An 11,027-nucleotide genomic window follows, 5' to 3' on the forward strand; every position below is an offset into this window, starting at 1 on the left:
CTCTCTCTCTCTCTCTCTCTCTCTCTCTCTCTCTCTCTCTCTCTCCTCTCTCTCTCTCCCCCTCCTTCCCTCTCATATATGTCTTTGTCTTTCTGTGTTTCTGTCTCTTTGCATGTCTCTGTCTCTGTGTCTCTCTGTCTCTCTCTCTGTGTCTCTGTCTGTCTGTCTATGTCTCTGTCACTCTGTCTCTGTATGACTCTGTCTCTCTCTGTGTCTCTCTGTTTCTCTGTCTCTCTCTTGCACTATAGAGCACAGGGCTGTTTATGCAGCAAGGCTAGGTATAGACTTACCTATTAGAACAGAATTCAAGGCCCTGGAGAAGAGAAGCCAGGAGTCTGCCATTTCCTAAACTAAGCCCTGCAGCCAATGACCCAGGGTAAGGATGTGAGAGAAGCCAGTTGTCTTCCATTCAGCAATCTTGCCTGGAAACTCCTAGAGGCTGGGCCCTGTGCTAGACACTAAGAATGAAAGTGACAGACAGGAAGGGGCATGTGAGTAATAGACTAGCACCTGTCCTGGGAAAACCCTGGCACTGTAGGGGAAATGTGGCCATTGTCCCTCAGGGATGCCATGGTCAGAGGTGGGATTCATGGTCATGTCCACAGAGAGCCCCAGGTCTGAAAGACAGTCAGAGTCACTGCCTGTGGGATTCCCCAGTCTGATGGGGAGATGCAGCCCCTACACCCCAAGAACCTCCAATCCATGAGGGAGACAAAGTTAGAGAGGTCACAGCCCTCTGGCATTCCCAGAATCTGCTCCCTCCCCCAACACCTCACTTGTCCCTTACTGCTTCTGGCTTACAAAGAGGGACACAAAGCAAGCACTTGGCTGTCAGCTGTCACCCCTGCATACAGATATGGCAAGTCCTATCACTGCTGCCCTCACCAGGAGCAGACACAGTCCCTGGGCATCACTGAAAGAAGGCCCTTGGCCTACTGACTAGCGAGAACTGAACTGTGTTCAAGGCTTTTAAGAGGACCGTGGAGACTCTCTGGGAAAGGAGGAGGGCTTGCTTGGAGGCTCCTCAACCCCTAGGCTTTCTCTCATTCCTTCCTCAAAGTCTGACCAAATGATCTCTGCTGAAAGAAGACATGAGAACTGAGCTAGAGAGAAGGAAGGTTGCTGTTCTGCGTGTCTGTGTCTGTCTTTCTGTATGAATACATGCATCTCTGTGTAGATTTGTCCATGTGCTTGTATGAATACTTATGTCTATGTGTATACAGTGAATTGCCGATTTTCTTTTTTTAATTAAATTTTATGTTTATTTTTAGTTTACATCATTCATTTCCACAAGATTTTGAGTTACAAATTTTCTCCCTGTCTTTCCCCTACCCCCCACCTCAAAACAGCAATCCCGCTGTATAACCCCTCCCCCAATCTGCTGTCTCCTATATCCTCCCCCATCCTCCCTCTGACTTTCCAGTAGGGCAAGATGGATCTCTATACCCCAGTACCTATATATCTTATTCCCCAGTTGCATGCAAATAATAATAATAAATTTTTAACATTTGAATTTGAATGAAATTTAACATTTGAATTCCAGATTCTTTCCCTTCCTCCCTTGTCACCCACCCTTACTGGGAAGATAGGCAATTCAATATAGATTGTACATGTGTAGCTACGCAAAACATTTCCATAGTGGATATATTGTGAAAGACTGACTATATTTCCCTCAATCCTATCCCGCCCCCCCACTTGTTCTATTCTCTACTTTAACCCTGTCACTTTTCAAAAGTGTGTGGTTCTAACTTCCCTTCCTTCATCCCCCCTCTCATCCCCTTCCCCCCTACTCTCCTGTAGGGCGAGATACCCTATTTAGTGTGTCATTCCCTCCCTAAGCCAAATTCAATGAGAGTAAGTTTGAACCATTCCCTTTTGCCTTCCTGTACTTCCCCTCCATTGTAACAGTTTTCCCTTGCCTCTTCTATATGAGATATTTTACCCCATTCTGTCTCTCCCTATCTCCTCTCATTACATTCCTCTCTCACTTCTCAATTTCACCTTTTAAGTATCATCCCTTCCTATTCAATTGGTCCTGTGCCCTCTGTCTATGTATACCTGTATACATATAGACACACACTGACATATGTATTCATATGCCCATATACCCTCCTATATAGACATATATATGTATTATGTATGTATATATATATACATTTCTATTCCCTTCAACTATTTTCATGCTGAGAAAAGTTTCATAAGTTACAATTATTGTTTTTCCATGTAGGAATGTAAATAGTTCAACTTTGATAAGATCTTATGATTTTTTTCCCTGTTTACCTTCTCCTGCTTCTCTTGCTTCTTGTATCTGAATGTCAAATTTTCTATTCAACTCTGGTTTTTTCATTAAGAATGCTTGAAAGCCCTCTATTTCATTGAATGACCATATTTTCCCCTGAAACATACCGTAATACTTAGTTTTGCTTTTTTAAGGTGTTATTTTCTTCAGTCAGGTTGTTGACTCACTTTTCATGATTTTCTTGCATCATTCTCATTTCTTTTCCCAATTTTTCCTCCACTTCTCTTATTTGGTTTTCAAAATTCTTCTTAAGCTCCTCTATGGTCTGTAACCAATTCATATTTTTCTTGGAAGCTTTTGGTACAGGAGTTCTGACTTCATTGTCTTCCTCCTCTTCCATGCTTTGATCCTTTTTGTCTCCAAAATAGGAATCTAAAGTCGGATTGCTGTGTTTGCTTTGCTTCCTTTGTTTGCTCATGTTGACACTCAATTACTTGACTTTTGAGATTTTTGCCACAGTAGGATTCTGCTTCCAGAGAGGAAAGCTTTGTCCCAAATTGCTGGGGTTTTCACAGCTGCTGGAGCTATTAGTTGGGTGCCCTTTCTAAAGCCTCCACCGGCTCTGGCACCTGGTCACACACCCCAGGACCTCCACCTTAGACAGCAATCCAGATCCAAGCAGGTTAAAGCAAGAGCAATTACCCCTCAGAATGGTCACTTGGTCCCCCTAGGATTTGTAGGCCAGGAGCTCTGCAGCAGTCACATGGTGACAGTTGCCACACCTCAGCTGCTTCTCCTTCTGTGCCAGATCACACTCCTGGACCCCCTGTTCCCAAAGTCCACACTGACCTCTCACATTGTCTTTGGCATTTATGGGTTGATAATTCTGGAGACTGCCATAGCTGCTGGTGATCCACTCTCCTGAAATCCCTCCAGCCACAGCTGATCAGGGCCACTCTGGGGCTAAAACCACGGGCTCACTAGGGGCTGGGCTCTGCTCCCAGCGTGCTGAGATGGACCCTTCCTGCTGCCCTACCGGGCTGCCTTCAATGGGAGATTTGTTTCTCTCTGTCACTTTGTGGGTTCTGTAGCCCTAAAGTTTGTTTAGAGTCATTTGGATAGGTATTTGATGTGGTTATGGGGGGAGCACATGGAGTTTTCCTGCTTCTATGCTGCCATCTTGGCTCTGCCTCTCCAATTGTCAATTTTCTGACTACTTTTCTCTCCATTTTAAAAAAAATTAGTTATGTGGGCTGTCCAAAAATCTTGGTTTGAAATCTTCCAAAAATCTTAAGTTTTAATGACTAAAAATCCTTTCAGATTTTTTTAATACCTTGTACTTTTGTTTCTTCCATGACATGGAACAACTGCTTTTTATGTCTTACATGACAGTTATTTCCAGATATAAATTCTGCATCCACCCTCTCCCGCCCCCCTCCTTGCCTCAGCATTTACTCTCCCATGTAACAGAAGAAAAAAAAAGTCAAATGAAAACTTGTGAAAGAGTGAAGCCATCTGACATCGTATGCAGTAGGCAACATTCTGCTCATGTAGTTCCCCACCATTATCTGTTCTCTGAGACCAAGATTACTCATTATAATTATTCAAATTTCAGCTTCCTTTTAGGGTTCTTTTGTTTTATGTTATTGTTATATCATAAATGTGGCAGCTACAAGGTTTGGTGAAACTGAAGAAGATATGAGTTCAAATCCAGACTCACTCTTTAGCTGTGTGACCTTAGACAAGTCACTTAACCTCAATTTGCCTCCATTTCCTCATCTGCAAAGTGGGGATTATGATAGCACCTATCTCCCAGAGTTGTTGTGAAGATAAAATAAGATAATGTTTGTAAAGTGTTTTACAAACCTTAAGGCACTATATAATGCTCCTATTTTGTGTATATTGTTCTTCTTTTTCTACTAACTTTGCTCTTTCTCAGCTCCTCCGGGTCTTCCCTTGTTTCTCTGAATTCCTGATCTTCATCATTCCTTCTGGAACAATGGCATTTTCTCATATTCATATATCACCATTTGTTTGGCCATATCCCAGTCAAGGGGCATGCATTATGCTCCCAATTCTTTGCAAAAATTAGAAACTTTTGCTTCATTTTTACAGGAACGAGACAAAGGATAAGAAATCAGGTTGGTATGAAGGACTTTATGCCCCCAAACAAATTTCCAGGTTGTGAAGAGCTTCCTTACCAGGTAGTCACAGTGGAGCTCCATGACAGGGCAGGTATGACCAAATTTAGCAGACTCTGACAAACTCCAGCAGCCCATGCTCCTCTTCTCCTAGAAGTCTGAAATCACAGGAAAGAGAACATGAACCCCTCAGAGCCAGAAGGGAGGGAATAAAGGGTCAACCCTTTGCTGGCCTGGGGGGATCCATCTGAACAGAATGTCTGGTGCTGTTAATCTGGGATGCAGCTGGGATCACACCAAGGACAGTGACCTTGAGAAGCAATCAGAACAACCTGGGTCAAAGTTGTGACAGAGAGTCCTCCCAAGCTCTAGGTTTGTGCCAGTTAATTTTGAACATGCCCAGTTTCATTAATGTCTTTCTAGTGTTTGGTATTCATAGCATTTTGGAGTGAGAAGGGATCTACAGAGACAATCTAGGCTAAACTGATCATTTTACAGATGAGAAAACCAAGGCCCTTAAAGTGATTTACCCAAGGTCAACTCTGTGAACCAGTGTTTCCTCTCTCCTAAGCAAGGGCTACTTCCATTATTACTTCCAGTAATATAACTCCATGACCTCATTTTGCTTTTTTCTTTCTCTTCCAAACCTGCATCACCACTTCCTCTGTGTGATGTACCATCAATGTTACAGCAGAAAAAAAAACCACCAAGCTGGAATTCCACCTCTATCACTATATGGCCTTCAGAAAATTATGTCTCCTCTCTGGGCCTCGGTGGATTCAACTATAAAATGGACTAAATGAACTCTAAGATCTCTTCCAACTTTAGGTCCCATGACCTCTAGCCATGCCAGACTACAGAGTATACCACTCCACAACACTATCAGTCATCATTGGAAGTAGCACAGCCTGTCTTCCATGTAAATAAATGGGCATGATCTGCCTCCACAGGGTCAAGACTGTCACAGATATATGTCCTTGTGCATTTCCCACCATCTGTTTATTCATCCTTGTGCCACAAAATCTGAGCTCAAAATCCATCTGAGGCTGCTGGTGACTGGCCACAGAGAGTCCAGTTCTTCCAGGGAAGGATGAACAGACAGCTTTAAACCTCATTTCCTTATTTTGGTGCAGTAACTAGGCAGCATGGCCAAGGAGGAAGAGAGCTGCCTTTGGAGTAAGGAAGACCTGATCTGATACTTACCTTTGACTATGAGACCCTGAGAAAGTCACTCAATCTTGCAGTGTCTACCACCAACTCTTCAAGACTATGAGTTTCAAAACTATTGTCAATCTACTTTGACAGAGGGGATTTGATAACTAGGAATGAATAAATGAGTGTTTGAATAAAAGCAATATTTTTAAGTGCAAAGCATTATGCTAAACACTAGGGATACAAATGGAACAAACAGTCCCTGCTTCCAAGGAGTTCTCATTCTAGTGGAGTCCACTATACCAATCCCTAGGTCTGGATCAAAAAACCATAAAACTAAACTGACATTTCAGGAGAATTCTATAGACATATAGATTTCATTATTGCATTAAGCAAGTCTCTCATATTATTCTTGTGGACAAAATAGAGAGATAAGGGTTAGAAGGGAGTGCAGTTAGTGGGATTTGGAACTAGTTAGATAACCAGACCCAAACAATGATCAATAAGCACTCAATGTCAACTTGAAAGGATGTCTTCAGTAGAGTGCCTCAGAGATCAGTCCTTAGCCCTGTATGATGTTCAAGAATTTTATCAATGATTTAGACAAAAGCACAAAGAGTATGCTTGTCAAGTCCGAAGTTGACACAAAGCTGAGAACACATTGGATGATAAAGTCAGGATCCCAAAAGATCTCTACAAGCTGAGAATCTGAGAATCTGAGAAAATATGATATAAAATTCTATACTTAGGTTCAAAAAATGCCTTTTCACCAATATGGGATGGGAGAGATACAGCCAGAGATATAGGCAATATAAAGATGTTCTGAACTGTGAACTGAATGAAGGGCTATTCTGTTCTGGCCAGAAACCCTGAGGGTCTTCCCCTCCCAGATCTAATTTTTTTTTAAAGAGGCCATTCTTTGCCTTGTTTTTATTAAGCCTTAATCACTGAATGGGCACTGCCTCAGTCAAACTGAGACATGTTAAAGACCTTAGCTTGAAAAGTCCAAAGTTCCCCACCAAATCCTGGGCCATCTCCAATCATCTTGTTACATATGGACACTGAACCCAGATGGCTCCAGAGGAGAAAGTGAGGCTAGTGACTTTGTACAACCCTCCCTCACTTAAATCCAATTCCCTTGCATGTCATGGCATCACCTCCCTGATGTCATGGCCCTTTTCAATAACAAAGGACAAGCAGCATGAAATATGTGTATGACACAGAGAACGGTGGCAAAAGCTAATGCTAGCCAACCTTAGACTTTTTTTAAGTGGCATTGTGTGTGGAACAAAAGAAATGAGCATTCTCTTCTCCTTGGCTTCAGTCAGGCTACATCTGGAATCTTGTGGCCAGGTCTGGAAAGCATATTTTAGGAATATAGACAAGTTGAAACATGTTCAGAAGAGGGCAACAAAGACAGTGCAAGGATTAGAGAACACATAATTTGAGAAGCACTGGGGATGTTTGGCTTGGAAAAGAGAAGGTTGGGGCAGCTAGGTGGCTCAGTGGATAGAGCACTGGTCCTGGAGTCAGGAGAACCTGAGTTCAAATTCAGCCTCAGATACTTCCTAACTGGGTAATCCTGGGCAAGTCACTTAACCTGAATTGCTATGGAAGGTATGGGGGGGGGAGGAGCAGGCTGCATTTAGGAGGAACACAATAACTATCTTCATGTATTTGAATAGTTGACATGTAGAAGAATGGACAGTGACCGTGGATGGAAGTTACAGACACAGATTTAGTGGCAGTTGGTCAATGGGTAATGCTGGTGACGATAAAGCCACTTCTCCACAATGACTTAGTAAGTAGCAGAACCAGAATTTGAATTCAAGCCCTCTGTCTGTAAAGCCAAAGTTTTTCCAAAGTATCGTTCTGCCTCCTTTGCATCAGCTCTCTCCATCCATCAAAGTAACATGAAATCCAATAATTACAACTACATTTCTCAGAGACAATTCCACAACTGATATCACCATACAAATGAATTCCAAGACAATGGAATAGATCCAATTACAGTGAATATAAAAACTAATGTATATCCCATTTTACTGTCATAAAACCTAAATCCAATCAATCACATGTTTAACAAAATTATACCTGTAAAGAATGCAAATTGATCTGGCCTTAAATGCAAAGTTCAATTATAGAAAATAGAGCAGGTGATTAATCATTAGTGCATTTGGCCATCCACCACTCCTAAGCACTTTGCAAGTATCACATGTCTGTATTTCTTACGAAAAAATCCATTATCCAAACAAAATTACAATAGAATCACAGAGCTTCCAAACTAGAAGGAATCTTTGACCCTAGACAAACCTTTTTACTGTACAAATGGAAACTAAGGCACAAATGGGCAAGTGACATGCCCAAGGTCACACAGCTAATAAATCCTAGAACTGGGATTAACTCCCAGGTCTTTAGAATCTCACATCCCAAATTAAATGAAGAATACCCACAGAAGCCTCAATCACTCCACATGATGCAGGAGAGGGTGGTAGAAAAAGAAGACATTGTCAGAACACCATTTGTCATCAATGTGGAATAGCAAGGTGTTCAAACACTCTTATACTTTCACACTATCAAGAGATAAATAGCCCCACCTCTCCAACTGTTTTTACTGAGGGCCTCCAAGGCAGGGCCATGACTCAGGCAAGCGCTGACTATAAAACACAGATGGAAACTCTGAGCTGGTTCTCCAAACTAATCTACTCAAAATGCTGAGGGATATTTATGGGATAAGAAAAGTATAAGCTGAAAAATACCTCAGAGGTCATCTATTTTAATCCCTCTTTTTACAGATAAGGAAACTGAGGACCAGAGAAAGTAGTGACTTTCCCAAGACCCCACAAGAGTAAACATTCAAATCAGGATTTCTCAACACAAACCAAGAGCATTTTCTCCTATACCTCACTGCTTGTCACACTAATCCAGTTCCAATGATTATTTTTCATAAAACAAAGAATTAACTTGTACCTTTCTTGACTCATCTCTGCCCCCCCATCTCTATGCCCTTTTCTTATTAATCTTGCTATTCCCCAGATACCCCAGAGTCCAAGACTATATGCTTCCACTGTGTATATTTCTTTCTATACATTGGCTTCTGTCCATGTTGAGAAGAGGCACACACTCTTCACATGTTGTGAAAAGTCAGGAAAGAAAAGGGAGTTCTGGGATACCCCAGATTTATACAGGTATGAGTTTCTTGAGTAGATATGTTCACAGTATAGATCCGTTTGTACCCTTTGTGGGATCTGGACTAAATCAGGTCTTCAAAAAAGACAAAAATAGACAGAAAGATGGAGTGACATCCCTAAAAATTGCAATACAATTTTATAGACAAGAACTGACTAGAACACAGAGTACATAAATATAAAAAAACAAGGAAATCAGAATTGGCCCTGGTGGGTTGTTAACCCCCATGATTCCTTCAGCCCATAAATCTCTGTAAGGGATTCCTGACAACTGGGAGAAAATACTTATCAATCTATTGATGAACATTTATTATGCAGAATCACAAAGAATTTGAGCCTTGGAATATTCCTCAGGAACTATCTAGACCAGGGGTGGGACCTCAGGTCCTCCACCCTTGATCCAGCCCAGCCATACACAAAAGTAATCCCCACTATAATGTACCCAAAAAAATTAAATAGTACAGAGCCAGAGAGTCTCCCCCTAGAAACCTGACCAAAGAGAGATAAGTGTCAACCTCTGTGACTTCAGTGGAGTATGGGTTTTTCTAGGGCTCCAATTCATCTGTGTCTGTCTCTGGATGGCAAAAGCAGAAGCTGGTCAGGTTAGTACATGCATTGACTCTTGGTGAGAAACAAATTCAGACTAATCTGCCTAGATTTATGTGTGATAATGCCATTCTGATACTCAGTGTCATTGATAGTGAGTAAGACCTACCAAGAAACAAGACAATCCCCACTAAGAGATAAGGGGACTCTGGAAGGAGGTATAAGAGCAGACAAAATTCATTGTTTTTATGATTTTATACAGGCCTAATCAGAGCTCCTTCCTCCAGGGAAAGAATACACAAGAATACAAACATTAGCAAAAGCAAATGGGAAGCTTGTTCTGGTAAATTGGCCTTGTGGTGCTATGTTAGTATGTGTGGCACTGACCATGGTGCTGAACCAAGCAGCAGTCAGTTATATGACTGCAGTCACTATCAGTTGTTGTTACACAGACCTAGTAATAGCTCCTTCTATCTTGATAGTGATTCAAACCCATGTATCCCAAAGAGGCAGAAATACCCTGGCTAATCATCAATGGCAGCAGCTTCATCTGTGAGCTGAATGGTTTCTTCTTTGGGTGAACTCTTAAGACCTTAATTTCAAAAATGTTATGTCCAGGAGCTGCCCTGGTAAAAGAAACTTGTCCTCTTTCCATGTCCAGAAGAGGTCATGGCCTCCCTAGTGCTATGAATTTCATATGCCTTTCTGCCATTGTTCTGAGTGCTATCTCTATCCATGATAGAGATGTTCTGTTCTCTTTATTCCCTCCTGGATCCCTATTAATCTATTCAAGTATCTTTGAGGGTCTGGGAGAAAGTAAGACCTTTTCCTGATTGACTATGATGGTGGCCTGGGGTAATTTATAGCTCTCAAGCCCATCTTTCCTAAGTGCTAATGTCTCAAGGTCCTATTCTGATTCTTTAGAAGAGGTATAAGAAGAGGTATAAGCCACCATAGAGAATCTCTTTGTCCTTTGGCAAGGAAAGCCCTTTCTAACCTGCCAGTTGCCCTCCAAAGGTCAGGTTGTGGTGATATGCACACTGTTAAGAGAGGTCTCCTTCCAGTGTAAATGAGAGCAATTCAGGCTTCCCTCCAAGAGTGCTTCCTCCCACCTCCCTGATACCCTGACTCACTATAATCAGGCAGGGTTGACCTAAAATGTAGGCAGAGTATGGGGTACTGTTTGTATGGTACACTTGGAAGACTTCAACCACCCCAAAATATATCTTCCTGTCAAAGATTTTAAAATTCTGCTGTGAGACATCCACAGATTCATCAAATGTTTTGGGGCATTAATTTATTAAGACATAAAAAAATCTATGCAAAAACAACTTCAACAGGATTTTTGACAGAAATCAAGGAGGAGCTGAAAAAATAGAAGAATATCTTCTGCTTGTGGTTAGCACAAGCAAATATAATAAAAAATGCCAATACTTCCCAGATTTAATGAAATTTCAATAAAAATGTCCATAGGTTATTTTGTAGAATTAAAGTTATAACAAAATTTATATAGAAAAATAGACAAGAATATTAAGAAGAACTATGAAAAAGAAAATTGGCAAAGGGGGACTAACACAATCAGGTTTCATAACATATCTAAAAGTAATAATTATTTTTAACTGCCTGGCATTGGGAAAAGAATAGAGAACTAAATCGATAGAATAAATGAGAAAACCCAGAAAAATACATGTCTACACACATACACACACATACATACATTATATATATATATATATATATATATATATATATATATATATA

This window comes from Petaurus breviceps, unplaced genomic scaffold (genome assembly GCF_028583685.1).
Source record: "Petaurus breviceps papuanus isolate PSGF00001 unplaced genomic scaffold, PetGlider_PUasm1.0 90760, whole genome shotgun sequence".
Classification (NCBI taxonomy): domain Eukaryota; kingdom Metazoa; phylum Chordata; class Mammalia; order Diprotodontia; family Petauridae; genus Petaurus; species Petaurus breviceps.